The sequence below is a fragment of the Oryctolagus cuniculus genome, chromosome 1, assembly GCF_051225735.1.
Source record: "Oryctolagus cuniculus isolate XC-2025 breed Fujian yellow rabbit chromosome 1, ASM5122573v1, whole genome shotgun sequence".
Taxonomy (NCBI): domain Eukaryota; kingdom Metazoa; phylum Chordata; class Mammalia; order Lagomorpha; family Leporidae; genus Oryctolagus; species Oryctolagus cuniculus.
The window spans coordinates 228,290,384-228,315,971 of record NC_142867.1 but is presented as its reverse complement, the minus strand read 5'-3'; the positions used below and the strand labels follow the sequence as shown (position 1 = coordinate 228,315,971).

Genomic DNA, 25,588 nt, shown 5'->3' with positions numbered 1-25,588 from the left:
AGCCAAAGAGCCCCAGAGTCAGGTCTCTCCTCTCCAGGCTCCCTGGGACTGCCAATTGCAGGCCAGTGGGCAACAGTCCTGGTGTCTCTGACTCTCTTAAGGAAGGGCAGCAAGCAGGGGAGAGCCCCTGCCTCAGGCCAGCTCTGCACCCTGCAGTCAGGGCCCCACAACCCCTTGCTAAACAGGATCAGGGACTCTCCAGACCCTTCTGGAAGCTTTGCAAGCCAACTGCTTGCATTGTGATGCTTCGAGTGTATCTGCTCCCCTCTCCCCCAGGTTGGCAGTTGCACTGATGATGCACAGAAGTGACTTGAGAGAATCAAAGCAGTGACACCAAATTGGACTAATAATCATCGTATTCTTTTTAAATTTTTTTTATTTATTTGTTTGAGAGGCGGAGAGAGCACACTCGTGTGCTGGTTCAGTTCTCAAATGCCTGGAGGCCGGGGCTGGGGAACCAGAAACCCATTTGAGGTTTTCCACGTGAGTGGCAGAAGCCCAATTCCTTGAGCCATCACTGCTGCCTCTCAGGGTCCGTCACTGGCAGGAAGCTGGAGCTAGGAGCTAGAGCTGGGACAGGGACCCAGGTGGGACGCAGGTGTCTAAAGCGCCAGGCTGAATGCCTGCCCCCGATCATTATAGCCTGCTCACTTTCAACACTGTCGCCTAGAAAACCATCTCAGATGCATCAGTGAGTCTTACTACTCCCTTTCATCTCAGCCTGGAGGACACATCTTCTTAACACACTGTGAAGAACTGGGACGTGCGCATAAGCCCCTCTGGTGCAAATGCCAATCCAATGCCTGTCTCGGGGAAACGCATTCGAGTTCCCATCTGCGTTGTAGCTGAATTATCCCCTTCTTTCATGGAGCTTCACTGTACTTGCAAGAATGATGAACCGGAAAATTGGGGTCCATCGGACTTGAGTGTTTAGCAGACACCGCAAAAATGGAAGGAGGGGACCTCTCAACTCAAGGAAAACAAACGTTAACATTTGTTGCCAACAATACAATTGGAGCTTTCGGGTGACAGCTGAGCCTGGTCACCTCCTTGTCCTTAAACACTGAGGCGATGATGCTAAGTGTGATATTTTTTCTAGATCGTACGTTGAGACGTGTTTGTTCTCAGAGGAGCTGCATCATTCTGTCACCTATGTTTCCCAAAGGACAACGTGTGATGTTAAAAACCGTGCATAGGTAACAGGTCCATACAGGGTGCCTGATCTGCCAGCAGAGTCCACAAAACAATATGAAAACTTCCACACAGTGCAGAGCCTACATTGCAACCAGCCTTTAAATGCTACTGCTTGTCGGGATTTAGCGTAGTATCAAAAGTTATTAAGGGGGCCAGCGCTGTGATGTAGCGTGTAAAGCTGCTACCATATGGACACCGGTTCGAGTCCTGGCTGCTCTACTTCTGATCCAGCTCTCTGCTATAGCCTGGAAAAGCAGTAGAAGATGACCCAAGTCCTTGGGCCCCTGCACCCGTGTGGGAGGCCTGGAAGAAGCTCCTGGCTCCTGGCTTCAGCCTGGCCCAGCTCCTGCTGTTGCAGCCATCTGGGGAGTGAATCAGCAGATGGAAGACCTCTCTCTCTCTCTCTCTGTGTGTGTGTGTGTGTGTCTCTGTCTGTAACTCTACCTCTCAAATAAAAATAAATAAAATATTAAAAAAAGAAGCAGACACATGGGCCACGGTGCTCGGCCCGCAGCCACAGACACTGGCCACACGAGACGCTACCAAGCTTTGGAAGTGGAAAGGCTTTTATTTCATTTTTTTCCCCACGATAACACCAAGGACCTCATGTAAAAGATACTTATCAAAGATGACAAGTTCAATGGGAAACAAAGAAGATAAAGAACAAAAAGCAGGGTTCCAGGAAAGGGGCAGAAAGGAATGCAAGCGACTCAGAGCGTGCTGCAATGCGCACAGCAGCTCTCTTCAAATTGTTGTCGGCACTGCAGGCTTTTAGGAACGCAGGGGAAGCTGGTGATGACAGCAGTGCTGATAGGGAAGCGGTAACGAGCATTCTCGCCGGCCCTGTCGTGGGCCAGGCACTTTGAATCCCTTTACATCATTTGATCCACAGAACGCCCCTGATGGCTGGGAACTGTTCGCTCCACTTTACAGATGGGGAAAGGGAGGCTGGAGGAGCGCTAGCGACTTGGTCAAAAACACAGCTGGCTTCACATCCGAGTCCATCTAAGTCCGAGGTCCTCGCTCTTTCCACCAAGCCTTGGAGACCACAAAGGAGGAGAAGAAATGGGTAGGTGTGGGAGGAAGAGCAAGAAGAAGGGAGGAGAGGAATGAGGGCAGAGAGAGACCCCGTGGGGAGGGGGCCACCTATTGCCTAGCAGGTGTCTTTATCCAAATCAAAGAAAGCCACGCCCCCGAGCTTGAGTCCCGCGGCAGACGTAAAGGACAAGGTGCCCTTCCTCCGGGTGGACGGTGCCCTTGCGGGAACGGCCGCTGGTGAGCAGAGGGTTCTCGCGCCCTCCCTGGGCGACACTGAGCAGGGAGGAGCGCAGGTCGGCCGGAAGCAGGAGCGCGCCTGGGAGGGTTTGTCCTCGGAGAGCCCCCGAGCAGAATCATGACGCCTGCCGGTGTCTGGAAGTGACGGGAGCGTTTCTGGTCCAAGGAGAAGTTGGCAGCAAGAAACGAGACATCCTCTTGGCGTTCACACTTCTGCCTTCCATCCTTCTTACTCAGCGCCCCATCCAGCCACCCACTCAGTCACGCGCCCATCTCCCAGCGCCCGTCCGTGCGTCCGTCCCTCCACTCAGTCAGCTACTCAAAATAGCCTTGCGAACATTCTGTTCAAGAGTCCCTGTTGGATTCCAGGGACCCAGAGGTCATTTAAGCTAAGGCCTTTGTCCTCCCAGGGCTCACAGCCTGGTGGGCAGAGGCGGACAAGGTCAAGAACGACTCCAAAATAAACTCAGCTGGGCTTTCAGAGATGCAAACGCTAGGGGCCCGGCATAGGGGCGGGATGGGTTAGGCCTCCGCCTGCAGTGCCAAGCATCCCGTGTGGACGCCGGTTTGAGTCCCGGCTGCTCCACTTCTGATACAGCTCCCTGTGAATGCACCTGGGAAAGAGAAAGAAGAGGAGAGAAAAAGAGACTTTAAGAAAAAGCAGGAAGATACCGCAAAACCATATGAGGGCAGTATCATTAGAAGCGGACTCTAAAGAATGGGTAGAGTCCACCACAGAAATGCAAACCAGAACTACAATGTGACAGTATGTCACACTCGTAGCAAAACAGAACGCAGCCAAGTAGTGGAGCCCTTCCATGCTGTTGGTGGTCATGTAAAAAGGTGTAGCCACTGTGGAAAACAGTGGGGCTGTTCTCAAAAAAAAAAAAAAAAATCACAGTAGAATTGACATATAATTCAGCAGTTCTGCCTCTTAGTATATACACAAAAGAATTGAAAGCCAGATCTCAAAGCTATCTGTGTGCCCCTGTTGGCAGCAGCCACCATGTCCACATCCATGGGTGGATGGATACACAAACAAAATGTGGGATCTAACATGTGGGCTATTACTCAGCCTTATCAAGGAAGACAAATCTGACTCATGCTACAACATGCTAAGTGAAATAGCCAATCCCAGTAAGACAAATACCGTAGATCCCACTCACATGAGATACCCAGGGAGGTTACATGTAGAGGGGGTGGGAAGTAGATGGGCAGTTGTTAGGGCTGGGGGTAGACTGGGGAGTTAGTATTTAATGTATGTAATGCACGCACGGTTGGGGCAGGTTAAGCCTCCACTTGGGATGTGCGCATGCCATCTTGGAGTCCCAGCTTGGCTTCCGATCCAGCTTCTGCACCTTGGGAAACAACAGCTGACTGCTCAAGCGCTTGAGTCCAGGTGGGAGACCCAAACTGAATTCTTGGCTCCTGGTTTTGCCTGGCCCAGCCCTGGCTGTTGCAGGCATCTGCGAAGTGATGGAAAATTCTCTCTTTCTCTGCCTTTCAAATAAATAAAATAAATAAATAAATTTAGCAATGAGTGTAGAATTTATATATTGCAAGATGAAGTGTTTTGGAGATCTGTTGTTCAGAGATATGTATGTACTTAGCATCACTGAACTGTACACTTAAAAATGGCTAAAGCTCAGGCATTTAGCGTAGTAGTCAGCATGTTCGTTAAGACACTTATGTGTCCCGCATCCGAGTGCCTGGGTTCGATCCCCAGCCCCAGCTCCTGTCTCCAGCTTCCTGCTAATGCAGACCCTGGGAGGCAGAAGCGATGACTCAGGTAATTGGGTTCCTGCCACAGACATGGGAGAACTGGGTTGGGTTCCTGGTTCCCAGCTTGATCCTGGTCCAGCCCTGGCCACTGGGGCCAACTGGCAAGGAAACCAGCAGAAAGGAGTGCTCGCTCTCTCTCTCTCTCTCTCTCTCTGCCTCTCAAGTTAAAAAAAAATATGATGGTAAAGTTTATATTTACCACAATAATAAAAAAGAAGCCATTGTGACCATTTAGGGAGTAAACCAGCAGATGGAAGATCTCTCTCTCTCTCTCTGCCACTCTTTCAAATAAATAAAATAAATCTTTTTTTTTTTAAGAAACCATATCCATGGCTGGCGCCGCGGCTCACTAAGCTAATCCTCCGCCTGCTGTGCCAGCACACCGGGTTCTAGTCCCAGTTGGGGCATTGTTTCTGTCCCGGTTACTCCTCTTCCAGTCCAGTTCTCTGCTTTGGCCCGGAAAGGCAGTGGAGGATGGCCCAAGTGCTTGGGCCCTGCACCCGCATGGGAGACCAGGAGGAAGCACCTGGCTCCTGGCTTCAGATCAGTGCAGCGCCAGCCGTAGTGTCCATTTAGGGGGTGAACCAACGGAAAAAGGAAGACCTTTCTCTCTGTTTCTCTCTCTCTCACTGTCTAACTCTGCCTGTCAAAAAAAAAAAAAAAAAAAAAAGGAAACCATAATCAGACTAAAGCACTAGCTTCACATGTAGATCTTTGAGAAATTGCAGTTTTTCAAAGTGGCTGTACCCATTTGCAGTCCCACCAGTAACCCATGGGCCTCCTGCCTTGCCACACCCCTTGACCATTGGTCATTGTGTCTGACTTGGTGTGACCTCTCGGTCACGGCCAGGGCAGCCCCAGCAGGAAGGGCACCTGTTCCCCAGCAGAGACCCTGGAGGCTGGGGCTGTCCCTTACCATCTCCTCCTGCTGGTCACTTGCAGGATCACCCAGTGGGAGCCCCAGGCCTGCCATCTCAGAAGGTCACAGGAAGGTCACACGAACCCCAGGGACCACTTTAGAGGTCCCTCTCCCCAACCCCACCTGCCTCCCTCCCTGCACTCAGGGCCAAGAGCAAAGCTCTGCATAGGAGGCCAGCCTAGTCCTAAGCTTCCCTAGCCTAGCCTGGGCTACAGAACTCTCCCCTGTGGGCAGACGCAAGCGCACTGGAAACTGTTACAAGCAGGTCCCTCCCCTCATCTCAGGAGGATGCTGGGCAGGTGTGTGCAGCAGGTGGGACAGTGGGGCTTGGGCATCACAGCACCTCTGGCAGGGGGCCCTAAGGACGCAGAGAGGAGGGAGACGTTGTCCCTGCCCTCAATAAGCCCCCACCATGCACGGGGTCAGTCACTGGCCATCCCAGGGTGGGTGACAGTGCTGTGACAAGTTGTGCAAAGGGCCTGGGGGTGCAGCTCTCTGGTTCAATGAGAACCTCACATGCCAGGCAGAGACTCAGGTTCTTTCTGATCCTCCCAGTGGCCTGGGAGAAGTGGCCTTAATGGATCTGCACTTAACTGTCTCTGGCCTGATGAGTGCCCTCCATGTGCTAGCCAAAACAGACTGAGTCTGCGCAGGTGTGCCTATGGCTCAAGCTTCTAGAACATTCTCCACTTGCCCAAGCTCTCCTCCCACTGACTGAGCCATGAGCTACCAGAATCAACAGAGTCTGTACCCAAAAGCTTTGGCCAATTTGTGTTTATTGCTGTAATTATACAATTGAGCTAAATAAAACAAACAAAAAAAAAAAACAATGAAGTATGACTGCAAAAAATAATGTTTTGAGAAAACCTAAGTCTAATGCTTTGGAAATATGCAATGAAGATGAATTGCTAAAAATAAATCTGTTGATTTCGTTTGGGGAGAGATTTGGGGTGGGAAGGGATGATAACAATGTAGAATTCCAAATTCAAATTGTTCCACGCTGTCCTGGCTCCCACTGAACAGGAAAAAAAGAACTGAAAGTCGTTAGTGGTGCTTTCTGAATGCAGTCAGACACAGCAAGACCTCGGCCAGAGGCCCTGACCTCAGGACAGCAGCTGTGGCCTACATGCCTTGTTTTAGGTCAGAACAAAATGTTCGAGGTATTCGCGAATCCATTTTTTCTGATTCTTCTTCTTAGCAAATCATTTCACTACCCAGTCAACTCCTTGGAACCAACCAGGTTCGCAGAGAGGCAGCTACTGGATTATTATACCCATTGTACAGATGAGAAGAGTGAGGCCGGCAGAAACAGGCGTCTTGTTCAAGGTCACACAGTGGAGAAGTCCTGGCATTGAACCCCAACCTGGTGGTTCCCGAACCAGTGTCTCCCTGCCTCGTTTGTGGCCTCTGGTTTGTGGCTGTGGGACCGTGAGCCCAACCCCGAGTGTGGGTGACAATGTGGGTGTGAGTCCCCGTAAGTGCGTATGAGTGTGGCCCCGCGGTTTCCACTCCCTGAGGCTCTGAAACTCCCTTGGGAGGAACTGCGGAGACCCGACCTGGGTTCAACCTTCCAGGGTTTCAGTGCACATGAGATGAAACGCATTCAACACAGTGCCCACTGGCGCCGGGCAGAAGGTGGAGGAGGACGCGGTGGGGACACCCTGGGATCCCTGCAGCAGCTGCACGGGCCTCTCCGCACCCATCCTCCCCGCAAGCGCGCATGCTCGCACTGCTGTGCACAGATTTTGTGACTCCACCTCCTTCAGTCTGGCAGCGCAGGAGGAAGGGCGCGGGGGTTCTCGTGCCCATTTTCTAGAGGAGGGGGCTGAGAGTTCCTGGGGTGCGTGTCGTCGGGAAGTTGGAATCCCAGACCTTTCAAGTCCGAGGGACCCTGGGGGCTCATGAGCCCCCACCCAGGGTTGGGCTTAGCTCGCCCCAGACCTGCCTGAGAAAGGCTGTGACTGAGAGTGACACTGATCAGCCTGTTCTCCCCATCCCCCTTCCTTAGTGGGTGACTGAGGGTCCCCTTGGAGAGCGGACACCGCGGGGACAGCCCCTGCACAGCGCTGGCTCCCCACCCCGCCCCCCACTCCAGTTTCCGCTTTCTGGGGAGGACATGGCCTTGGGTACCACTGCCTTCCATGATCCTGGCTACCAGGGAGGCAGCCCCTGCTGGGTGCTAGTCCAGAAACTCAGGAGCTGCCCCAGGTCTCTTGGACATCATCAAGTTGTGTCTGTCACCAGGATCACCGGGTGCAAACCAGACACAGCTGCTCCCACCTGGCCGGGGCACCACATGTGCTGACCCAGCAGAAGACACTGGCAAGGCCGCAAGAACAAGCGGGAACAAGGGACGCACATGTGTGTGGACACTTCCGTGGAGCACGTAGTTGCAACTCCCATAAGCACAGACACACACACGACAATAATCGAGAAGCCGGGGCGGGCGTTGTGGTGCAGTGGGTTAAGTCACCGCCTGGGTTGCCTGCCTCCCATATCAGAGTGCCTGGGGTTGAATCTGTTCGAATCTGATCTCTGTTTCTGATGTGTTTTTCTGCTAACGCTCCTGGGAGGCAGTGGATGATGGCCCAAGTGCGTGGGTTTCTGCACTCACGTGGGAGACCTGGATGGAGTTGCTGGCTCCTGTTTTTGGCCTTGGTGCAGCCCTGGCTGTTGCAGACATTTGGGGAGTGAACCAGCACTCTCTCTCTCTCGCTCTCTCGCTCTCGCTCTCTCTTCCCCTCTCGTTCTGTCACTCTGCCTTCCAAATAAATAAATACATTTTTAAAAAGAGAGAGATAAAGAAAAATAAAGTAAAATAATAAAGAAGCCAGAGAACCCAACGTGACAAGTGCACACCCAATCACCCAAATGAGCAAAGGTTGATGATTTCTTGTTTTTGCCTTGGGCATTTTTTCAATGTTTCTTTCTTTCTTTTCATTTAGTTGAAAGGCAGAGTGACAGAGAAGGAGATCTTGCATCCAGTGATTCACTTCCCAAAAACCCTCCACAACTAGGCTTGGCCAGACCAAAGCCAGGAGCCAGGAACTCTATCCAGGTCTCCCATGTGGCTGACAGGGGCCATCACCTGCTGCCTCCCAGCACGCATTAGCAGGGAGCTGCATTGGAAGCAGAGCAGCTGGGACTCAAACCTGCGCTCTGGGGTGGTATGAGGGCATCCCAAGTGGCAGCCTAACCCCCTGTGCCACACCACCCAGCCCGGCCTTCGACATTCTTATTTGTTTTTTTTTTTATATAAAAGAAATAGATGTTGAAGATTTTTATACCGCTTCACTCCCCTTCATCGAGCAGAAGCAATTTCATCAGGGATTCCCCAGTCCATTCTGTTAATCTTTTTTTTTTTTTTTTGACAGGCAGAGTGGACAGTGAGAGAGAGAGACAGAGAGAAAGGTCTTCCTTTGCCCTTGGTTCACCCTCCAATGGCCGCTGCGGCCGGCGCACCGCGCTGATCCGATGGCAGGAGCCAGGAGCCAGGTGCTTTTCCTGGTCTCCCATGGGGTGCAGGGCCCAAGCACCTGGGCCATCCTCCACTGCACTCCCTGGCCATAGCAGAGAGCTGGCCTGGAAGAGGGGCAACCGGGACAGAATCCGGCGCCCCGACTGGGACTAGAACCCGGTGTGCCGGCGCCGCTAGGCGGAGGATTAGCCTAGTGAGCCGCGGCGCCGGCCCTCTGTTAAGTTCTTGACCAAATCTATAGGTTTGCTGAAAATATGCCTTACAATTTTACATAAATAGTGTCACATTGCACTTAGCCGTTTCCATTTGACCATTGTACTAGTTTCCTGGTTAGCGAGTTAGCTTCTGCGACCGAGTACTAGAAACATGAGACGTTGCTTCTCTCAGGGTTTTTGGAGCCAGGGACCTGTGCTGCTTCTGGGACTCCGGGCGGAATCTGCCCTCGCCAGTTCTAACTTCTGATGGGAGCTGTCAATCTTCGCTGCACCTCGGCCTGCAGCTGCCTCTCTCCAGTCTTGGCCATTGTCACCGCGTGGCCATCTTCTCCCTGTAGACACAGGAGTCACGACCCACCCTCTTAACCTATGCCTGTGAAGATCCAATTCTCAAATAAAGCCACCTGTGAGAATACCTGGGCCCAGGATATCAACCTAACATTTTAGGGGATGTAGTTCAACTCATAGCACTTCTTTTTTTTTAAGATTTTATTTATTTATTTGAAAGGCAGAGTTAGAGAGAAGCAGAAACAGAGGCAGAGAGAGGTCTTCCTCAAACAGCTACAATGGCCAGAGCTGTGCCGATCTGAAGCCGGGAACCAAGAGCTTCTTGGTGCAGGGGCCCAAGGACTTGGGCCATCTTCTACTGCTTTCCCAGGCTGTAGCAGAGCGCTGGATCAGAAGTGGAACAGCCTGGACTAGCACCGGCGACCATATAGGATGCCAGCACTGCATTACCAAAGCTTTATAATACATCAGGATATTTAGTAATTTGGTAGGAAAAGATCCGTACCCTATTCTATTTCAGATTTGTCTTTAGCTATTCTTATGCTTTTTTTTCTCTTTTTGTCTTTACCCCTCTGGGTAAATTGGAAAATCAGTTCTCCAAGTTTAATGATAAATCTTTTTGGAATTCTGATTTAGGATTACATTGATTTTATGAGTTAACTTGGGAAAACTCAAAGTATATATGATATCAAGTCTTCCTTTCCATGAATATGGTACACATCTTTATTTATTCTCTTTTTAAAATATTTATCTGAAAGTCAGAGTTACACAGAGATAGGAGAGGCAGAGAGAGAGAGAGAGGTCTTCCATCTGCTGGTTCACTCCCTAAGTGGTCACAACAGCCAGAGCTGTGCAGATCCGAAGCCAGGAGCCAGGATCTTATTCCAGGGTCTCCTACATGGGCACAGGGGCAAAAGGACTTGGGCCATCTTTTGCTTTCCCAGGCCATAGCAGAGAGCTGGATTGGAAGTAGAGCAACCAGGACTCGAACTGGCACCTATGTGGGATGCAGGCACTGCAGGTGGCAGCTTTACCCACTACCATTCTGTGTATGTGTTCCTCAAGATTTCATACTTTAACCATTGAGCTATTACACACCTTTCGCAATCTTATGGCTTTTAAATACTATCTTTTTTCTGTAATATTTACATTTTCTTGGTGCCAGTGTTGTGGTGTAGTGGGTAAAGCCACCGTCTGCAGTGCTGGCATGCCATGTGGGTACTGGTTCAAGTCCTGGCTGTTCTGTTTCTGATCCAGCTCTCTGCTATGGCCTGGGAAAGCAGTAGAAGATGGCCCAACTCCTTGGGCCCCAGTGCCCTCGTGGGAGACCCAGAAGAGGCTCCCGGCTCCTGGCTTTGGATCAGCACAGCTCTGGTCATTGCAGCCATTTGGGGAATGAACCAGCAGATGGAAGACCTCTCTATATCTTTCTGCCTCTGCCTCTCCATAACTCTGACTTTCAAATAAATAAATAAATCTTTAAAAAAATATTTCCATGCTCTAACTGGTCATTAGCTGGAACATAGGTACATGGTGGATTTTCTGTGTTGATCTCATAGCCAGCAATCCCAACTTCCTCACTGTCTGGTTCCAGACAGAGGAAGGAAGCTTTGAACTCGGTGAATCTGCAAGCTTCCAGGATAGGATGCAGTGTGGGCCAGGTATGAAGAGTTTGACAGGTGAACCTCGGGTCCTGGATCTGCCACTCACTCGCTGGGTGAGTTACTTTGCCTCTCTGAATTAACACACCCACTCCCCGGGGGGCTGTGGGATGCTAGGGAGATGAAATGCAAACAAGTGTCTAGCACAGTGCCTGGCACCAATAAAGTGTGTAATTGAGGCTGGTTCCTGTAATTATTCTTAACTGGCCTCTCCTGCTGCGTAACAGGAAGATAATTATCCACTGCTAAAGAAATCACTTCCTGCTTGTCTTCATCATAGAGAAGCTATGCAGAATTGCCCGGGTCCTAAGCAGCAAGTTTACACCCACATTCGTGGTCTGCTCTCATGATTGCCCATTTGGAGTTCCCATTTAAAATCCACTTGATCCCTTTCTCTGCATCATTTTGACACACGAGGCCCCCCAGGCAGGCTGAAGATGGCCTGCCATTGACACTGGATTCGAGAAACCTTGGAGGGCACCTGCCCATCTCCGACCTCGTCCCATGCCTCTACCTCCTGAACTACTCCAAGAACCATGATGGGTGCCAAGTCAGACCACACCAAAGTCTCCTAGCAAGTCATCCTGCTACTTGGTTTCGGGGTGGAAAGAGACACACGGACAGACAGAAGCTTAACTGTGTTTTATTTTTTTAAAAGATGTATTCATTTATTTGAAAGTCAGCGTTACATAGAGAAAGAAGGAGAGGCAGAGAGAGAGAGAGAGGTCCTTCACCGCTGGTTCACTTCCCAATTGGCCACAACAGCCGGAGCTGAGCCAATCCAAAGCCAGGAGCCAGGAGCTTCTTCTGGATCTCCCATGCGGGTGCAGGGGCCCAAGGACTTGGGCCATCTTCCACTGCTTTTCCAGGCCACAGCAGAGAGCTGGACTGGAAGTGGAACAGCCGGGACTAGAACCGGCGCCCATATGGGATGCTGGAGCTTCAGGCCAGGGTGTTAACTCGCTGCACCACAGCATCAGCCCTAACTGCATTTTATTATGATTTGATCCAAAACAACTCCTTGTACACCCAGGGAACTTGACAGTGGGCGTTGGTCAGTGAAGGGGTGGGGGAGGGCGGGGAAGCAGGCGGGGTGGATCTGAGTGAGCCTTTCTAACACAGGACCCGAAAGGACGCTCTAAGCGGCTTCCGCGGGCTCCCGCCACGTCCCAGGCTTCAGTGAAGCTCCTTTGGTTCACAGATGCCGTCTCTGGCCAAAGACCCACCTCCCGGGGCTGCCAAGGTCCAGGCCAAGGTGGGATCTGGGGTTTCCTCAGCCCTGTTACAGCAAGTGTTGAAGCTGGGGGCCTGGCCTGAGTCAGCCACCGTCACGTGGAGTCCTCCCCACAAGCCAGAGGGGAGCGGATCTCCCTCCAGAGGAAGGGCCAGGGCCAGGCTAGGAGCCGAGAGCTGCTCTGAAGTTCCCGGTTTCGTTTTTGGGTTTCTCTCCCGAAAGTGTGAATGCTACCATACAGGGATGGGCGCGACCCATGCTGCGGCTGCCGATGCCTCTAACCGCCCTGAGGCCAGCAGCACCTGGCTGGGCCACAAAGGACTTCCGTTCAGCCACTCCTGGGATTGGGGGCAAGTGCTGGCCACCGGGGTGGGGGTGGGGGGTGAAGTGATCACCCAGCCGCGGGCGGGGCCCTGGCGCGGGCATTTCCCTCAGGGTACCAAACTCTGGGCAGCAGCTGCTCTGACCTCATGGAAACGGCTGCAGCTGGCACAGCTCTTCCACCCCAGTTCCAGAGAGCCTGAGGCACAGCTGGGACCAGCCTGCGGGTAAGAGGAGGTGTCTGGGGCCCTGGGCACTGCGTCCACCCTGGCAGAAGCTTGGGGGGCTTGAGGGCCTTCTCCCACCCCTTCCAGCCTGCCATGGTCACTAATGCTGCAGCCGAGGCAGTGGGAGCTGGGGAGAAGAGTAGGCTCCCAGGCAGGGGGCCGGGGACACCGTGGGCTGGGACCACTGAGTCCCCTGCACAGGCGGGGAAAGTGAAGCCCCAGGGCAGACTGTACAGGAAGACCTGTCTCTGCTGTCCTCGGAGGGAGCTTCCTGGCAGATCTTACCCCCGCCCTGGCACAGCCCATCCTCCCCACTTCCCTCCCAAGTCTAAGGCACCCACGCCTAAGCTCTGGGCTCCTCCACGGAAGAGAAAAAGGGAAGACTCCAAACGCGCATCAGCAGGAGCCTGGACAGATGAGCCGGGGCCTGTTTCCACCACGGGGCACCTGACAGCCAGCCCCCGGCATGTGCAACAACACCGATGAGCCCCACCACGGTTATGTTGAGCCGAAAGAGCCACACACAAGCGGGGACTTAGTGTACTGCTGCACATGTCCAAGGTCAAGAACAAGCAGAGACGATGCACGATGATAGAAGACAGCATCGCAGTTACGTCCCAGGGCAGGCAGAGACCTCAGCCACTGGAAATATCTACACCTCGATCTGGGCATGGCTGCATGGGTGTAAACATGTGTATAAAAAGTCATCAAGCAGGGAGCCGGCACTGTGGCACAGTGGGTTGAAGCGCCGGCATCCCATATGGCAGCCAGTTCTAATCCCAGCTGCTCCTCTTCCAGTCCAGCTCTCTGCTATGGCCTTGGATAGCGGTGGAGGATGGCCAGGTCCTTGGGCCCCTGCACCCATGTGCAGGAGGAAGCTCCTGGCTCCTGACTTCGGATCAGCGCAGCTCCCGCCATTGCGGCTATCTGGGGAGTGAACCAGAGGATGGAAGACCTCTCCCTCTGTCTCTACCTCTCTCTGTAACTCTGTCTTTCAAATAAATAAAATAAATCTTTAAAAAAAGTCATCAAGCTACACGTTTCCATACACTATTGCATGTCCGCAAAGCCACATTCAAAAGTTTAAAGTGCATAAGAAATAAACCAAAAATACATGTTCACCGCTTGCCCAGAGTCAACTGGAACCCGGATGTTTAAAGAAATGACCGTCTCGGCCGGCGCCGCGGCTCACTAGGCTAATCCTCCGCCTAGCGGTGCCGGCACACCGGGTTCTAGTCCCGGTTGGGGCGCCGGATTCTGTCCCGGTTGCCCCTCTTCCAGGCCAGCTCTCTGCTGTGGCCAGGGAGTGCAGTGGAGGATGGCCCAGGTGCTTGGGCCCTGCACCCCATGGGAGACCAGGAAAAGCACCTGGCTCCTGGCTCCTGCCATCGGATCAGCGCGGTGCGCCGGCCGCAGCGCGCTGGCCGCGGCGGCCATTGGAGGGTGAACCAACGGCAAAAGGAAGACCTTTCTCTCTGTCTCTCTCTCTCTCACTGTCCACTCTGCCTGTCAAAAAAAAAAAAAAAAAAAAGAAATGACCGTCTCCACCCTCCCTCCGCATCCATTCCCAACCATGGCCTGGGTACCGGGCCCTGGCCATGAGACTGGCCTGATCCCACCGCCATGACTCTTCCCAGGAGGGTGCAGGGCCTGTGCCTGGTTCCACTGTGTGGGGAGCAACTCGGACTAGACTAAGTTACTGGAATTAAGACTTATTCTATGCATCTGCTCTCCCACAATATGGCGCTGAGAAGGGAGAAACAGCTTCTACACAGCTGCCTCCAGTTCAACCAATAAACTGTAGGACCTGCTCCTGATTGGAGGAGAGCAGCGTACTCGGCGTGTGGGTAGCAGAGTTGGGATTGGTGGAAGAGGACTATAAAGGAGGAGAGAGACAACATGCACCAGGAACATCTAGAGGGAACATCTAAGGGGAACACCTGAGCAGCCCCCGAGAGAGCCGGCCGGCGGTGTGCCGCTCCCCTGCGGAAGTGGGGAAAGTGGCAGGGGGAACCGCCCTTCCACGGAGGTGGAAGGGTCGGTAGCCAACCCGGGAAGAACCAGCAGCAAACCCGGGGAGGGCCGAGCAGACAAAAGAACAGCACAGGGTCCTGTGTCGTTCCTTCACGAAGACGGGGAGCGACACACTGAGTCTTACAGTTCATTCCAGGCTCGGGAGTCTGGCCGAGGGATGCTCCCAAGACAGGCAAGGGGGCCGGGTGTGCCCTGCCTCGGAGTGGCTCAGGCCCCCAGATGTCGGTTGCTCACTTGAAGGGGGTAGGAGACTCGGGCTCCTGCACTCCGCCTCACCCCACCTCCTGATTCACACCCCCATCTCCAGTTTCCTCACCCCTCCCTTCCCCAGGCCCTCTCGGGGGGAGGGGCTGTTGGGAGAAGGAGCTACTGGCCTTGGCAGGAGACACCGGAGGTCACTTCCGCCCACGTACTTGCTTCCTAAGCCAGCTGTTAGCAAGGGGTCCTTCAGCCTGCCTCTGTGCTGTCCGGGGCCTTGGAACAGAGCAGAGGGGGCCCACACCCCTGGTTACCCCAAAGAATCCCAAGAGATAGAGAGGAAAACAGGAAACAAGAGTGTCTCCACTTCCGGCTTTTATACCTCCTGTGAGGGGGAGCTCACTACCTACCACAGATGCCTCCCTTCTCCCCACTTGGTCCTGACTCTGAGCCCTTGCTCATACAGGGAGGAAATCTGTAGCAATGGGTCCACTGCTCCAGTGCTCTGTTTATTCAGGTTTGGCCAGGATTTTTCTAAGTCCAGTGTTAAAAAACAAACAAACAAAAAAACTGTCAATCGCAAACAGACCGGACGGTTAGTCCCACTGTCCCACTCCTGCCCCCACTCCCAGCTCCACCCTCTGGGTCTCAGAGGCCCTCTCTGCAGGTACCAAGCCCAGCACCCTCCATCTCCCTGGCTAGTTGTGTGACATTTGTTCATGCATGCATTTATTGATAGCCATTCAGAACACCTCTTAAAACCTAGGCCCTAGGGGCTGGCTTTGTGGCATAGTGGGCTAAGCCGCCACCTGTGACACCAGCATTCCATGTAGGTGCCAGTTAGAGAGCCGGCTGCTCCACTTCTGATCCAGCTCCCTGCTCATGCCTGGGAAACAGCAGAAGATGACCCAAGTGCTTTAGGCCCCTGCATCCATGTGATAGACCCAGAAGAAGATCTTGGCTCCTGACATCAGTCTGGCCCAGCCCTGGCCACCACAGAGGGAAAGAAACAGGGGATGGAAGTTTTCTCGTCTCTCCCTCTCTCTCTCACTGTAGTTCTGCCTTTCAAATAAATAAAAGCAAATATTTGAAAAAAAAAAAAAAAAAAAAACCATGGCCTCGGGGCCAGTGCTGTGGCGTAGCAGGTAAAGCCACTGCCTGCACTGCCAGCATTCCATTTGGGCACTAGTTCAAGTCCCAGCTGCTCCACTTCCAATCCAGCTCCCTGCTAATGTGCCTGGGAAAGCAGTGGAAGATGGTCCAAGTGCTTGGGCCCTTGCATCCACATGGAAGACCCTGAAGAAGTTCCTGGCTCCTATCTTCAGATCAGCCCAGCTCTAGCTGTTGTGGCCATTTGAGGAGTGAACCAGTAGGTGGAAAACCTCTCTCTCTCTCTCTCTCTCTCTCTCTCTCTCTCCCTCTAGCTCTCTATAATGCTGCCTTTCAAATAAATACATAAATCTTAAAAACAAAACAAAAACCCTGAGCCACATCCTGGTTTCACATCCTGGCTGTGTGACTTTGGCCATGTTACTTAACCATTCTGAACTTCTGTGTGTGCATCTCTAGTTGCAGGCTAAGCCTCTGCTTCACAGGGTTCTGCAAGTATGAAAGGAGATAATGAAAGGAAAGTGCCTAGCACAGGGCCTAGCATCCAGCAAGCACTTGTAAAGGTTAGAGTCCATTCATTCACTGAAGGAACATTTATCATGTGTGTGTCCCATCTGGATCCTACTCTAGGCACACAGTAATAACGGAGGCGCCCCAAACGCACCAACATGCCCGCAGGCTGGTGCAGGGAGCAGAGGACAACCCGGGCAACTGTACCCAGTGTGCAGGTGAGATCCGAGGAGCGGTCTGTCCCCACCAGCGTCACCAGAACTGGTCCGGCTGACACCTTGATGCCTGACCCCCAGGCTCCAGAATGCGGAGAGGAGCCCTCAGTTGTCTGATGCCACCCCGTGTGTGGGATTCATTAGGACAGTCCTGGGAAAGGCCCAGAGGAATTCAGTCCATGACAAGAGCGACACAGTTAATCAATGAGCAAAAGGCAGATTACTCAGTGAGTGGTGCTATGACGAGTGGATTGCCACCCAGGGAGAAACAGCTGAATCCCTACCTCACATCGCACACCAAGAACAAATTCTGGAGTGAAGACAACCGGAGAGTACTTTTTTTTTTTTTTTTTTTTTTTTGACAGGCAGAGTTAGACAGTGAGAGAGAGAAACAGAGAGAAAGGTCTTCCTTCCGTTGGTTCACCCCCCAAATGGTCGCTACGGCAGGTGCACTGCACCTATCCGAAGCCAGGAGCCAGGTGCTTCCTCCTGATCTCCCATGCAGGTGCAGGGCCCAAGCACTTGGGCCATCCTCCACTGCCTTTCCGGGCCACAGCAGAGAGCTGGCCTGGAAGCGGAGCAACCGGAACAGAACTGGCGCCCCAACTGGGACTAGAACCCGGAGTACCAGCGCCGCAGGTGGAGGATTAGCCTAGTGAGCCACGGTGCCGGCCCGGGGAGTACTTTCAAGAGCTTTCTTACTGCTGCACAGTGCTTTTAGAGTAGGACTTTGTGAAAAACGAAATCCATAAATGAAAAGATGGATAAATTTGGCCACATAGTTATTTTAAATTCCACATGGAAAAAATAACACGAAGTCAAAAGACACATACATTATAGATGCATCATATGTTATCGAAAAGGGCTGATATCTTTGTTATTTTAAGAGCTCCTACATATTGGGAAGAAAAAGAAAACAACCTAATTAAAAGATAGGCAAAAGACATAAACAAACATTTCGCAGGAAAGGAAATGTAAATGACTCTTAATCATATGAAAACACGGTCAACCTCCCTTGTAGCTACAGCTACGGATATCATTTTCTATCTAACAGATTGACAAAGATCAGAAAGTTTGATAACATGCCGTCTTGGCAAGAGTGTGGGAAACAGGCACTCTCCTTCACTCCAAGTGGCAGGGCGAATTGATACAACCTCCCCGAAGAGGGATTTGGCAATATCTCAGTAAATTAAACAGCCACATCCCCTCTCACCCAGAATTTCCATCTCTAGGAAAGATTATCCTTGCGCATGTGTGAGTTAATTACGAAACCTGGGTATCTCCTCCAGCTTTGCTTGTAATGACAATAGATGGGAAACAGCCTGATTTCCTGACCGCAGGGGACTAGCAAAACCGATCACCGAGGATCCACCCCGGGGAATACTATGCACTGGTGTAAAAGGCTGGAGTCCTTTTATATTTTCGCGGGGAAAGAACTCTGCCCTGTGGAGCTAAGGGAGCGGGCGAGGGGAGCTGTGTAAGTACAATGCTGTTTATGGAGAAATGACTTCACGAACGTGCTTTCACAGGCATAGAATGTAGGTACCAGGCTTTGCCTTAAGTACAGAACTGGGGTGCTGGGGTGAGGAGACATCATACTCTATGCTTGCACAGACCACATGGAGCCATTCAGAGGAAGCCGAAAAGGAGAGAGAGGGAGAGGGAGAGGGAGAGGGAGAGGGAGAGGGAGAGGGAGAGGGAGAGGGAGAGGGAGAGGGAGAGGGAGAGGGAGAGGGAGAGGGAGGGACAGAGGGACAGAGGGGGAGAGAGAATGCTTTTAACGGGGGGGGGGGGGGGAATCACACAGAGAACACAAAAGCAAAGTTTTCCTCTGAGATCCGAGTTTACACATCAGCTCCACCACTTCCTTGGAGAAGTTATTTTAGCTCCCTAAGTCTTCACTTCCGCACCTGTAACATAGGGGTAACAATGTAGCCCACCCGCAGGACAGATGCCTGGGTGTGCAAGAGACCGCTCAGCCAAAGGCAGCAAGAGGTTAAAAGCCGGGGCATCCTGTAGGCCTATGTGGGAGATCATTGCACCGTCACACCTTTCCTAGAATTTGGAAGATTCTTAAATGGACGGTTTGGTGGGTTTAAGAAAAAAAAAAAAAAAAAAAACGGCTGGTTCCTGTACTGACCTTGTGCGCGGACGTTTTTCCGAGGGCATTGCGCTCTGAGCACACCGCCCCAGACCAGCGCCAGGTCGGGCTCAGGCCCAGGCCGCCCTGCCCTCCGTCCGTCCCCCGCGCGGGCGCAGGTGTGGGACGGGGCCCTGGACCCCGGCGTCGTCGGGAGCGCAGCCCGCGCCCCACCCTCGCTCCATGCCGGGGCGCCCTCCGCGGGGGCCCGTGCCGGGACACGCAGGGATCCCCGGCCCTGGCGCAGCCGGGATCAGATAAGGCGGCGTTGGCAGCCGGGCCGGCGAGGAGTTTACGTAAGCTTGTTGATGGAAAAACAAAAGCACCAGCAGGCGTTTCCTGGCCGGCTCCCGTGCAGCCGCGGGCCCCAGACGCTGGCTCACCCCGAGAGGCTCCAGTCCCGACGGCTCCCCGGGGGGCTCCGGCTGAACTCTGGGGGTCCCGCGTGCTGCACGACCGGCTCTCAGGGGCCACCCAGCGCCCCAGCTCCACCCCCGGAGCCCAGGCCACCCTGCACGTGGGTCCCGCATGCAGGAGCTGGTTAATGAGCTTGTGCTCGGGCCTCCCGGTGGGGCCCCAGCTCCAGCCCCGCCCCCGCCCCGGGCCCAGCGCCCGGGAGCGCCCGGCCCAGGCATCCATCAGCACCCCTCGGTGAGTGCCGCTGCGTGCCCGGCCCTGCGCAGGGGCAGCGGGGGTGACTGGGCCTGGGAACGGGTCGGCGCTGAGGACAGGAGAGGGCGGTCCGCTCTACACGGCGGGAAGGCGGGGATGAGGCCGCCACCGCAGGGAGAGCGCAGCCCCCCCGCCCGCCAGCCCACCCGAGGCTCGGCGTGGAGGGAGCTAGGACCGCGGCATGACCTCATCCCCCAAGCCGAATCTCTTTATCTGTAACAGGGCAGTGAGGCTTGTACCGACCTCAAGTTTGGAGAATTCAGTGAGCTGTCCTGAGGATTAAAAGAGAGAAATATACTGGGGCCGACGCTGTGGCGTAGCAGGTAAAGCTGTTGCCTGCGCTGCTGGCATCCCATATGGACGCCAGTTCTAGTCCCGGCTGCTCCACTTCTGATCCAGCTCTCTGCTATGGCCTGGGAAAGCAGTAGAAGATGGCCCAAGTCCTTGGGCCCCTGCATCCATGTGGGAGGCCCGGAAGAAGCTCCTGGCTCCTGGCTTCAGATCAGCACAGCTTCAGCCGTTGCAGCCAACTGGGGAGTGAACCAGTGGCTGGAAGACCTCTCTCCTCCCTCTGTGTAACTCTTTCAAATAAATGAATATAAATCTTTAAAAAAAAAAAAAAAAGGAGAGATAAATATACAACCCTTCAACCATCCCTAAGGTGAGATCTGGCACAAAATATCACCCAGGAACAGGTCCCAGGGAAAGAAGTGTATTATCCCACCCCAGCCCCCCATCGGTCAGCCTGGCCTCTCCCGGTCCCTTCCCGCACAGGTCCCCAGCTCTCCGCGTCTCAGAAGCACATGGGTCCCAGACTCAGCCTCTGAGTGTGGATGGGTGCGGAGAGACAGCGGGTTAAGCTGCTGCTTGGGACACCAGCACCCTACACTGGAGCACGGGTTCAAATCCCGGCTGCTCCGTTTCCCTTCCAGCTCCCTGCTGACGCACCTGGGAAGCAGCCGACGATGACTCAGGTGCTTGGGTCCCTGCCCCCCTGTGAGAGACTGGGATGGGGCTCCTGGCGCCTGGTGCCAGCTGCTGCAGCCATTTGGGGAGTGAACCAGCTGGTGGAGGATCTCCCCCCCACTCTCCACTGTCTATCTCTGGGCCTCAGCTTCCCCATTTATCCAAGGGCAGTGCCCACACTCAGTCCCCATCACAAGGCTGTGGTCACTCAGTTAAGTGGACCCACGTGGAAGCCCTCCCCGGACACCGAGCAGCTCCCAGCCAGGGTCCAGCCTGGTTGCTCCTTCGTGTTGTGACCCAAGACTCCTCAGGCTCCTCATCTGTGAAGTGGGTTAGCAATAGCTCCCTCCTGCTCCCTGTGGCACATGTGGTTGATGGCGGGTGGGACAATGTGATTTCTGTACATGGCCTCATCTACTGTCATTATACAGCTGGGGAAACTGAGGCAGAGAGGTCTCAAGCCACCCGCCCATGGTCACACAGCCAGGAAGCAGTGCTGCGAGGTTACCCTGGTGGGCTAGCTGATGCTGCAGCCCTGGGCTCTAACCACTCTGCTTCACTGCCTCTCCGGAACCTGTACCAAGAGCGTAGCAGTAGCAGTCAGGCCTCTGCAGACAGTAGCCATCATTATGATTCTATTAATATGTGGTGTTGATATCACCGTGATCTTAATTACTCATCAATCCCTTCTCCGAGCAGGGCAAGCTGTGGCGCTTTGGGCCTGGGTGGGTGCCAGCTGAGGGCTGGCGCCAGGAGCCCAAGCTGCGGGCACGGCTTTGTTTCCGTGTCACACCCAGCGAGAGTCAGCCCCTGGGGTGGCGGGGCAGGTGGGGCAGGGCCCCCAGGTGAGCCTGGGTGTCACGTGCCCCGCTCTGCCTGGTCTGGCGCTGGACACCCACCCGGCTCCCGGAGCAGGGCAGGGCCAGGCAGGGGCAGACACTGGGCCTTTTGTGTCCTGCTCCCCACGCAGCCCAGCCCAGAAACCCGTTCCCACCCCCGCCCCGGGCTGGGCCAAGGGTGCCCAGTGCCCTCCTGGGAGAGGAAAGAATTCCGGCTGGAGTCAGGAGTCCAGCCTGTACCCTGGCTCCAGTGTGCGTGGGCCAGAGCTCCCTGGGCTGGCCCCTCCTGGGGTGAGGCCCAAAACAAGGCTCAGAGAGCTGCTGCAGGCCTGGGTGGGCTTAGGAGGAGAGAGGAGAGAACCACCGGTTCTGAGGGGGCCAAAGGACAGGGACAGGCATGGCCAACCCAGCTGTAGGTGGAAACAGGATTCAGGTTTCCACTCCCTCCCAGGTGGGCCCAAATCACTCCTCAGTCCCAACACACACACCTCAGCCGCATCACAACACCTGCACCCACCTGCGTGCTCCTTGCCTGCACACAACTCCCACAGACACACGTGCACATCTCAGAAGGCACCCTAACCCACCCGTACGTGAACACGCCGGATACACCGCACACCTGACCCTCTACGACCCCACGCTCGGGCTCCAACACCCGGAGCTGCTGCTGCGGGGTTAGAGAAAGGCCCTGGGGGCCCAGGACGGGTGCCTGGAACTGTAGCGCCTCATCTCTCCCACACTTGGGGAGCACCGCCGGCTTGGGTCCCATACCTCTGCCCGGAGCTCGACTAAAGGAAAGGAGGGCCTTTGGGGGGACTCATTGTGTGCCAACCCCTGTGCTGTGCGTCGGGAGCCTGGCACACACTGAGCACCCAATGGTCATGCCCCACTCGGAAATTGAGGGAAGCTCCAGGGCTGGGGCAATGCCGCGGTGCACCGCCAGGGGGCGCCCTCCTCCAGCCTGCGGGCGCCACGCCCCACACCCCGCAGTCAATGCCCGCGGGGGCACTGCCGGGCCTGGCCTGGCTCCCCCGGGAGCTCGCCTAAGTCCGGGCGGCGGGCGCCCCCGCAGGATGTCTCCGCTCCCCCCACGCCGCCGGATCCGACCTCGGCTCCGGCTTCCGCCCCCTCCCGGGTCCCCAGGGGCCTCCTCCGCAGGCTCCAGGCCCGAAGCCGGAACCGCCCCTAAGCCCACCCCCGCCGGGCCCGGACCGTCCCGGGAGTGGGCCCCTCTCCGCCTGGCTCCCCGTGCCACCGGGCGAAGGGGCAGGAAGGTGCCTGGGCCCGAGGACTGCGGCCAAAGCAACAACAGCGCCCTCCGCGTCGCGGTCACAAAGCCCCTCGAGGTGACCCCTGCTTCCCAGGAGGCTCAGAGCGGGCAGTGCTGCGCCCAGGCTCCACAGCCTCGGTGGCACCTGCGCCGTGAGGAGCCGACGCTCCGTGCCCAGGACTCGGAGTTCGGTAGGAAGGGCGGCTCTGTGCCGGGCAGGACACCAGCTGTCCCGTCTCCATGAGGACCCAGACCCTGGATGTGGAAGTGGACAGGAACTGGAAGGAGGAGAGGGCAGCGCGTGTCCAGGCACGCACCGCAGAGCCATCACCGGTCTGCTCCCCTGACCGAGAGACAGTGCTGGGAGCTGGGCGCCCAGCTCTGTGCGGCCGGCGGGAGCCTGAGGGTGGGCTGGAGTGTGCGGTGTGCATGCACAGTTTTAGCCCCGTGTGGTGCGCGGGGTCAGAAGGGGGATTGCTAAGGAGCTCCGGGGAGGAGGGAATATTTGAATAAGAGTTTTCAAGGGGAAGGAAAAAGGTGGGACCACCCCCGGCCCGCTGGGGGTCCCCACAGTGGGCAAAGCACTGAGCTTGGTGCACCTGGCTGGCGTTCAGCCCAAAGATGGGAGGGTGGCGAGTCCTGCACCTGAGCCAGGGAGGGACTAGTGACCACGCCTCCAACGCCTGCATGAGGACCAACTCGCTCGGGAAGGCTGGGAGGCCCAAGGAGGAGAAGGGGGGTGTCCCCAGGTCTCAGCCATGCCTCCCCACCTGCCTGTGAGCCCCTTGAGGGGAATGGCCAGGCCAGCACTGCAATCCCTTAAAGGCACCAAATCTAGGAACACCCACCCTCCAAATCACCTCCCTCCTTCCCATCACACACAGGGTTGTGGTCCCGCTCCCTTCCAGCTCTGCCTAACTGCACAGCCACCCTGCCTCCTGGGCCTCCACCAGTCAGGTGTCCCATTTCCTGGCTCCCTCTCAGAGCCCTCCCCTGTCCACCTGTCCTCTCCTGCCTGGACCCGGCGTTCCCAGCTTCTGGTGCTATTGGAATGAAGACCCAGGCATGCTCCGTGACTGCAGCACTGCCTTCCACCACCCTGGACCCTGGCCTCGCTCTGACAGCTCCAGTAGCTCTGGACACCTTTTGGTGCCTTGGATGAGTCTGGGCCTCAGGGCCTTTGCACATGCTGTTACTCCCCCCCCACACACACACACTTATAGTTTCCCACTTGTGGAGTGAATTCCTGCTCACTTACCTGATGGCTTAGCAATACCTTTCCCTGACCTGTGTGTGTGCTTCATGGTCCCATGTTGTCATTACCTTCAAGGCTGTTTCACATCTGTGTCCCCAACCAGATTCTGCTCCTTGTGGGCAGGAACTATCTCGTACTGTGCCCAGCACAGAGGCTGGCCCTCAGTGAGTGTCCTGCATCCCGATGACCCGGGCTGCATGCCCGTACGTCAGTCCCTTCCCCATCCGTGAGCTTACCCTGCTCTCCCCGAAAATGCAGGGGCTGGGGCCTTTCAGTCCCCAGCTCTGGCTGCCGAGGTCACCGTCTTCGTCGTGGTCACTGTCATCATCATGGCAGGATGGAGGTGCGGTGGGGGGAGGTATGGATGTTACACAGGCAGTGAACGCTGATGCCGGCCCAGCCGGGCAGCGGGTCCCTGAGGGTCAGAAAGCTCCTCTCTACTTTGTAGGAGTCCGGCAGTCTCCGTGAGAGAAAGTTCTGTATCCGATGCCGCGGCCGGCGCTGCTCCCCGCCCCTGCTGGAGAGCCGGGAAGGGGATTCTGGAGAAGATGGACAGCTCTGGCCAGAGGCTCCCCGGGGCCGGCGGGCGAGGGGGCAGCGGCTCCCCGGTGCTGTGCCCTGTGGGAGAAACCCCCGCCCGGAGCACGTGCCTCGTCCCCTCCCTTAATCCCTGGGCTGCAGCAAAAATTCTTGGTCAAGCACCTGCTCATACAACTCAAAAAGACCCCCCCCAAACGCCAGTGTGCATGAGCGGCCGCTTTGGGCTCCCCAGCTTCTTAGCCCCCCAGTCTCAGCTGCAGTCGGTGAGACCCCCGGGATAAGTGCCCGCATCCAGGGCCTGGCACATCATGGCTGCCTTCTCTCAGCAGGGGGTGATGCTGCCTGCGCATGCACGGGGTGGGGGTGGGGGGCTGCTCATGAGCACAGAGAAGTGTTGCCGGAGGCCGGTGTGCCGGTGAGACTTCACCCCGGGGCACGACCAGACTCTGTGTCCTGGGTTCTGTACCCCCGGCTCTTCCCATGCCGGACGGTGACCCGTTAGTGATCCCGGCAGGAGCCAGAGCCGGCTGGTGGTGGCCAGACCATCTCCATGGCCCCAGCACGGGACCTCCTGGAGTTCCCAGCCACCCAGAGCATGGCGGGAGGCTTCCCCGGCCCCGCTGGCAGACGAGGCCTGCAGGTATCTGTTCTCGCCGGCAGCGCACCCAGCTCACAGTGGCGAACGCTGCCTCTCCAGGAAGCCAGTTCTGCCTCGGGAGACTCCATCTAGAATATTCCATCCCGTACAGGGTGGGGGAGGGACTGTACAGCCCTGTCCCCAGCCTGGGGCCCAGGAAGGCGCAGGGGAGGCATGCTGGGCCACTGGTGTCTCTGGCCTCATCCCCTCCCTCTGGGCGACGGCCCAACCTCCACCGGATCCAGTGGCTGCGAGGAAGCCCCCTGAGGGTCCCAGGACAGAGTTCCAGCTGGTATTCCAGGACCCCTCAAGCTGAGCCCCCCGCCTCCACTGGCCTCACCCAGCTCCCCTCCTGGGGCTGCTCTGCCTCCTCTTGCCTACATCCTGGCCTTTTCCTCCGCCAGGAAGCCCACCTGGCTCGCCTCTCCCAGTCTCGTTCAAGAGTCCAACCTACAAATCAGCTCTTTCTCCCCGTCTTTCCCAATTCCCCAGCCAGGTCCTCTCCACCGTGGAACTTAGTCAACCTGCGAATAAGGCAGGTACGTATTCCCTCAGCGGATCCTATAGACACCGCTCGGGCCCATTTTACAGATTAAGATACTGAGACT

General features: G+C 55.5%; 2 long non-coding RNA genes across 2 annotated transcripts; one reads left to right on the top strand and one right to left on the bottom strand.

Moving 5' to 3' along the window:
* Window positions 1-1,742: 1,742 nt before the first annotated feature.
* LOC149128888 (uncharacterized) lies at window positions 1,743-19,021 on the bottom strand. The gene is made up of 2 exons (XR_016225122.1): window positions 18,802-19,021; window positions 1,743-3,083 (listed from the first exon to the last, which is right to left on the bottom strand). It is a non-coding gene; the product is annotated as an uncharacterized LOC149128888 (long non-coding RNA).
* Window positions 19,022-19,146: 125 nt separating this feature from the next.
* Window positions 19,147-20,110, top strand: LOC138845188 (uncharacterized). Its single transcript, XR_011382018.2, has 2 exons — window positions 19,147-19,452; window positions 19,696-20,110. It is a non-coding gene; the product is annotated as an uncharacterized LOC138845188 (long non-coding RNA).
* The last annotated feature ends 5,478 nt before the right edge of the window (window positions 20,111-25,588 follow it).